Source organism: Canis aureus, chromosome 22 (genome assembly GCF_053574225.1).
Source record: "Canis aureus isolate CA01 chromosome 22, VMU_Caureus_v.1.0, whole genome shotgun sequence".
NCBI lineage: Eukaryota > Metazoa > Chordata > Mammalia > Carnivora > Canidae > Canis > Canis aureus.
This window is the reverse complement of record NC_135632.1, coordinates 40,377,473-40,384,176: the sequence shown is the minus strand read 5'-3', so window position 1 is coordinate 40,384,176 and position 6,704 is coordinate 40,377,473. Positions and strand designations below refer to the sequence as shown.

Below are 6,704 nucleotides of genomic sequence, written 5' to 3'. Positions count from 1 at the left end.
TACTTTTTTACTTTTCCAAAGGCAAACACTACCTTGCATTTGATGGCTCTTTCCTGCTTTATCCTCTGTGCTCTCTATAGAAATGTGTCCATAAGCAATGTGTAACATGGTCTCTATGTTCTATTTCTCCTTTTATAGATTGCTTTCTTCAATCAGTAGTATTTTGTAATTTAAGAGACGCAGCTCTCGTTCACTCATTTTAACTACTACTTGGTCTTCCATTGAATGAATACGCCATAATTGACTCACTTTTCCACTATTGATAGAAAACTTTTAATGTGGTTTATTTTCGACATATTTGAACATGTGCACATGTGCAAGAGTTATATGTTGAGTGTGTCCTTAGAAGTAAAACCATTGGTTCACAGGGCATGTGCAGTTCCAACATGGCTAACTCCCCAGTGGTCTCCAAAGTGGAGCCCTCTCCTCAGCAGCGTACGGGACTGCTTGTTCAAGGAAACACTCGCGTTTGTCTTGCACTTAGTATTAGTTTGGCTTAATGCTTCTGCTGACCTGGGACGGAAATGGTCTCTCATTTGATTTTACACTCCCCTTATTACTGGTGAACCTGATCATCTTCTCATTTGGTTGTTAACCTTTTAGGCTTCCCCACATCTAAGAGTTTTTTGTTTATATCCTTTGCCTTTCTTTCACATTGAAGCTTTTTTTTTTTAAGATTTTATTTATTTATTCATGAAAGACACAGAGTCAGAGAGAGAGGCAGAGACACAGGCAGAGGGAGAAGCAGGCTCCATGTAGGGAGCCCGAAATGGGACTCGATCCCTGGTCTCCAGGATCACGCCGTGGGCTGAAGGTGGCGCTAAACCACTGAGCCACCCGGGCTGCCCACATTGAAGTTTTTTTAAAAACTCACTTTAGAGTTCTTGACATATTGTGGATGCTATCCTTTGTTAGTAATAAATTAGCCTTGGAAATGTCTTACCAAAGTCGAAAATAATATTTTAACTGCTTCTTTGCTTATCAATTGTTACCTCAAGGTCACAGACATTCTCTGCTTTCTAAATTGTTTAAAGATTTGCATTTTGGATGCCTGGGTGGCTCAGCGGTTGAGTGTCTGCCTTTGGCTCAGGCCATGATCCCAGACTCCTGGGATCGAGTCTCACATCGGGCTCGCTGCAGGGAGCCTGCTTCTCCCTCTGCCTGTGTCTCTGCCTCTGTTTCTTATGAACAAATAAAATCTTAAAAAAAAATAAAGATTTGCATTTTATATTTAATACTTGAATGTACATCAATCTCTGTGTGTGGTGTGAGTACTGCATGCCATCTCATTTCTCGTGTTAGCAAGTGACTCTTCGCTCCTCTAGAGACAGTGTCCCTCTGTCATTTACCAGGTTTGTGTATATGTGTGGGTCCAAGGCTGGCTTTCTTGGCCTGTTTTTCTATACTTAGGCTAATACCACAGTCTTGATAAAGTCTTAATATCTAATAAGGCAAGTTTAAAATTATTCTATTCTTGACACTTCTTTATTTTGAAGTCTTTTAAAAAAGATTTTATTTACTTATTTGAGATAGTATGAGCAAATTGGGGAGGGAAGGAGAAGGAGGAGCAGGTTCCACACTGAGCAGGGAGCCCAATGTGAGACTTGATCCCAAGACCTTGAGATCATACCTGTGCTGAAGGCAGATGCTTAACTGACTAAGCCACCCAGGGGCCCCTGTTTTAAAGATTCTTTAAAAATAGTTATAGATTTGCAGTAAAATTGAGAGGTTACAGAGGTACTTTCATTTTTACTATAAAATCTTAAGATAGGTTTGTCAAGTACCATAAAAAGCCTGTGTTAATTTTTTTCTTGCAATTGCATTGAATTTATAGATTAATTTTGGGGGGGGGGTGATTATGATTAAACTTTGTCATGAACCTAGACTCTCCACTGATATGGTTGGGTCTTTTTTTTTTTTTTTTCAGTAAAGTTTGATGGTTTTCTTCATAAAAGTCTTGTACATCCTTTGTCAGATTATCCTAGATACTTAATTTCTGCAGGTATCCAGAATGGGATCTTTTTTAGTATTCCAATTAGAATGGTGGAAGGGGATTGTGATAGAGTTGTAATGATCTTGTATTCAGCACTATTGCTGCAATCTCTTGTTAACTCTGATAGCTTGTGGACTCCTGTAGGACTTCTCACATCCTGGATAATTTGTATCCTTGTGTTATTTAACTTGTTCCTCTCTTCTCAGTGTTTTCTTTAAACAAAGATATCTGTAAAGGCTTGCTTAAAATCAGATTAGTCTTGTCCTTTTTCTAAGGTTTTCTTGTGGGTGATGCTGTGGACTTTACCAGGCAGCCTGTGCTCTCCAGCAGGCCTGCACTAGCTGTATCCCTTTGTGGTTCGGCTGCTGTCATCTGATCCCGCCCACCATAAGGGTTCCCGTCAACTTTTTAGTTAGAAGTTTCCATCCCTTGACCTTTCTCTTAATCTGTTATCAGAGGTTGCAAAATGGTGACTGTAATTCCTGCCACTTTTATTAGCTAAAATTCTTCAGTAACACCCTTCTCATTTGTACCGTGCATATTTGACTTTACAGAAACAACAGTAATCGGTACTCCTACTCACCTCCTGAATGATACTGACACCTGAGTAATGCCTGTCAGTTCTTCCCGTCTACTGCACTGTTAGGGCCTAGTAGTTTTTACTTGATCCTGTTTTAACACCTTCTTCACTTTCCAGGTGTTTGTCTAAGTGCTTTTCTCTAGATGTGGTTGCTTCATATAACCATGTATGTAACATAAATATTGAGCCTGTAATTAAAGTTATGCATTTCTTTGGGGGCCGCACTCAGTGTATTCCGTCATCACTAGTCGGGTCCTGGGTGGCCCAAACACCTGACCATACAGCGAGGCCATTAGTAGCAGCCCATGAGCTGGTGTGCAAATGTTGTTCACTAGATCTTGGGGTGGTGCACTCTGGCTAATAGTCCCACGTGTTCAGCCCATTGCATGAGGTGTCCACTGTGGTGGGCCGTGAACCATTTACCACCCCTGGATGGTGATAGCACTGCGGAGGACCTGCTTGCCTCAGAGGTGGGTGGGCTCTTTCATCACTGATTCTTGTCACCTGGCTTATTTGGTAGGTTAAATCAGCAGTTCATTAGGGAAAACACTATTTCTGTCTAATGGGTGGGCAACCACCTGTTTGTGAAGATGGTTAAAGGCTCAGGGGCTGGGCTTGGCCCTTAATCAGAAGATCCATTTTCTCCTCAGGAGCGGACTTTCTGGGTCTTGTCTCATCTATGGAATCTAGTTCAGAGTTGCCAGATAAGAATGTCAAGTGGGAATCAGTTTGGTTTAGGGCTCAATAATGCTAGCAGTTGCCTCTCGGCAGGAAGAGGAAGCCATCAAATTCCAAAGCTCACAGGCCCAGAAGTGGAGTTTTCATTGCTAAAGGCTCAAGTCAACTGTGCGATCAGTTGGACACCTGTAGTTTCTTAAGGTCTGAGGGAGACAGAGGCTCTAAGGTAAGGCATTTACAGCTGCCTGAATTGCTCCTAAAATTTCCTTGCGAGGGCCCTCACTCAAATGAATACATGTCTGATGACTTGGGGTGGAGGCTGTAGGAATATTCCTAGGTTTGGGATGTACAGTCTCCAATAGCTAAAGTACAAAGCAGCCAGTTTGGGTATGGGGACACTTCTTTTTTTTTTTTTTTTTTTTAAGATTTTATTTATTTATTCATGTGAGACACATACACAGAGGCAGAGACACAGGCAGAGGGAGAAGCAGGCTCCATGCAGGGAGTCCGATGTGGGACTCGATCCCGGGACTCCAGGATCACGCCCTGGGCTGAAGGCAGGCGCTAAACCGCTGAGCCACCCAGGGATCCCGGGGACACTTCTTCTGTAGTTGGTTGCTACTATAAAGTTTGTCCTTTTTTTTTTTTTTTTTTTTAAGATTTTATTCATTTAGTCATGAGAGAAAGAAGCAGAGGGAGAAGCAGGCTCCCTGCTGTGATGCGGGACTCCTCCCAGGACTCTGGGATCACAACCTGAGCTGAAGGCAGATGCTTAACTGCCTGAGCCACAGGCACCCAGTTTGTTCTAACTTGATAGTAAACTAGCTCCTCGAGCTGTGACACGGCTTCCAAGACGGTCACTTGGAAGGCAGGACACTTGGATTCCGTCCTCATTTCAAGCCCATCTGTCTTTCAGCAGCTGTGCTTGGGTGGCATGTAATGCAACTAACGCAGTTTTCTCTGTGGAGCCATTATGGAAATGCTGCCAGAACCACCAGAAGTGCACATTACACTAGCTGTGTCCCATGCACTGATGCTCTGTCACCGGGGAATTCAGAGCAGTGTGAGTGTATGCTGTCAGGTGAAGACAGCTCCCTCACTCCATATCCCTGCCCCCGGCCCTAACAAGGAGATCTAAAAATAAAGTAGTAGCAATGCTGTAGATTGCAGAACGAGGTATGACAACACATTCATTCACTTTGATAATGTCAGGCACTGTGGAAATGGCCATGACCACGGTCTTTCAGTTCCCGTGGCTGGCAAAGGTGTTCCACTTAAAGGCATCTGTGGAGCTTCGCGTGGCCCTCTGGCTATAGGAAACCTTGTGGGAGAAGACAACGTACTTTCTCTTCTTCCAGGAAAAGGCGCCTCTCCAGGTCATGCTTGGGAAGCTCTGTGGACGAACACCGTTCTTGGCTCGGCCTCTGAGCCTTCTAGGAGCCACCAATAGGGGTCGCAGGGAGTGTGTCCTGTGAGCAGATTCTTGCCAAAGAGCCACGCACAGAGTCCAGACCAAAAAACAAGATGCCCACGCAGCCACACAACTACAGCCAGTATCTAGTAAGTTGAGGGATACTTGGGGCTTCCTCCAGGGTGGCGTTGAACCCGGACACCCAACCCCATGTCCCTCCTTGTCGTGCTGCCAATTAGTGCAGTCCCGGGGGTATCCGCTCAGGTTCGGGTCTTTGCTCCGCGCCGGGTTTCGGGGTTTCGCTTCTGCGGCTCCCGCGCCCTCACTGCCCCCTGACTGCCTGGCCTTTCCTTCTGCCCGTCCGTGGACTCTTAATCCCAAAATATGTGGGCAAATGCGGGTTGTTTTCCCGAGCCACTTTTTTTTCTGGCATTCAGTGGCCTCGTCACCCTGGATTTTTATTTTGTAGGCAGTCCACATCTTGTTCGGATCACTTGCCTGTTTGAGACTGTTGGTGGCTTTCTGCCCCACCCACCCCTCGGGGACTTACTGGTCTCCCTCTTTCCAGACCCTTGGCCATTCATCTCTCCCCAGGGCCCTATACCTTGTCATTGGGCCCTTCCACCAAAGTAGATGATCAGACGCCCTGCACAGTGCTTTGCCCCCCGCTCGCGTCTTCCAAGGCCGCCCCTGGGTAAGGCTGTTCACGCAGCCACCACGGATTTCCTGCTTGTACCCGCAGATCCACCCGAACCGCGAACCGCGGGCGCCGGGGACAAGCTGGGAAGGAGGGAGCCCAGAGAAAGAGGATTTACGACCCGGCCCCACCCTGCGCCCGCCCCGACCCCCGTTTAAAAAAGAAAAGGATGTTTTACTACCGAGTTGGCCGCCACCGCAACTGTTCCCTTGGTCCCACGGAACTGCCTCGGAGAAGAGGTGTAAAACCTGCCCCGGGACACTTTGTCCCTGGAGACGAGCACAGATGTTTCCCCTGACTCCTGTGTCCCATTGCCCGCTAGTACCCCCGGGGCAGGAACCCTACTGCGCTAGCGGGTGCACGTGGGGGGTGCTGGCTGGGGTCCCCGGCAGCGTCCCCAGGAAAGCTCCCACATGAGGGTCCACAGGCGTCGGTGGAGGCCTGGAGCACAACTGTGTGGTTACCATGACAACGTTGGTCCTAGCCCTTGCAGGGCTGGCACTGCCGCGGTGGCCAGATCCGGAGTCTCCTGAGGCCGAGAGGATGTAAAGTGTCGCGTAAAGCGGGGGGTGCGGGTGGGGGAGGGGGAGGGGGAGGGGGAGGGTGTCACAGCGGTGAGTGAAGTCCCACAAGTCTACAGACGGCGTGGTGGCCGTTCCATCTCATTACAAATAGCTACCGTGAGCATATGCACTTACGAGCAGTCCACAGCGCCGCAGCTGAGCTCTAACAAGGAAAGCAAGGACGTGACGAACCGCAGGGTCGGGAGGCGACGCTGCGACGGGAGGTGCGGGCGCGGGCAGCCCGCGGGCCCCAACGGTGGGCGACGAGCCGCGCTGCGCCCGGCCGCCGCTGGAGGGCGCGCGGGAGGCGCGGAGGGGCTGGGGCGGCCGCGGGGCGGGTCTGACTTCGCGCCGGGCCCGGGGAGGCCAGCGGCGAGCGGCGGCCGGCAGGGGACCCGGGGACGGCGTTCGGCAGGAAGCGGGGGCCCGGACTTCCAGCCGCCGGCCCGGTTTGCTTCTGCGCGAAGCGTCTATTCCGCAGCCTCTGAAACGCGGGAAGTGTTCAGCCCAGAAAGCCCGACGTGCCCTTGTTTCGGGGCCTGGGGCCGGGGCAGCCCTGGGCGGCTGCCTGCTCCGCAAGCGCCCCGACGCGGCAGGGAGCGCGGCTCGTAGTTTCGGTCCAGGGGCGCGCCTCAGACCGCGGCACGTCCCTTTTTGCACAGCTCAGCGTGGAGTTAACCGTGGTCTTTCTCATTTGCATAATTTTCGTGCACACAGAAAATTGCAATAAAACCCCAGCGAGCCACCAGTTGCCCCATCACCTTACAAGATCCACAGGCTCC

At 49.4% G+C, this 6,704-nt stretch overlaps 1 protein-coding gene and 1 long non-coding RNA gene across 2 annotated transcripts in view; both read right to left on the bottom strand.

The window, feature by feature from the left end:
* CMTM7 (CKLF like MARVEL transmembrane domain containing 7) overlaps positions 1 to 6,704 on the bottom strand; it is a 67,349-nt gene that overhangs the window by 3,316 nt on the left and 57,329 nt on the right. The gene's annotated exons all lie outside the window — the stretch shown is intronic.
* Positions 1,214 to 5,933, bottom strand: LOC144294040 (uncharacterized). Its single transcript, XR_013361434.1, has 2 exons — positions 3,852 to 5,933; positions 1,214 to 3,649 (listed from the first exon to the last, which is right to left on the bottom strand). It is a non-coding gene; the product is annotated as an uncharacterized LOC144294040 (long non-coding RNA).